This window comes from Mycetomoellerius zeteki, unplaced genomic scaffold (assembly GCF_001594055.1).
Source record: "Mycetomoellerius zeteki isolate Tzet28-1 unplaced genomic scaffold, Tzet1.0 scaffold513, whole genome shotgun sequence".
NCBI lineage: Eukaryota > Metazoa > Arthropoda > Insecta > Hymenoptera > Formicidae > Mycetomoellerius > Mycetomoellerius zeteki.
In genome coordinates, this window is record NW_017257516.1 from 21,497 (window position 1) to 21,711 (window position 215).

Genomic DNA, 215 nt, shown 5'->3' on the forward strand with positions numbered 1-215 from the left:
CCAAACGTCGAATCGCTCGCTGTTACACGTTCGCGTGCTCTTTCGGCGAGAACTCGATCGGCAATATGTCGATCGGCGAGATCGTTGCTTTGCGAATAGGTGATATCGTGTTCGCGACACGCCGCGTCTAATCGATTAACACCTCGATCGCCGCGCGCTAATCTTTTCGCGAGACGAATACCGGGTCCACAAAATTGATATCCAGGTATATGTAC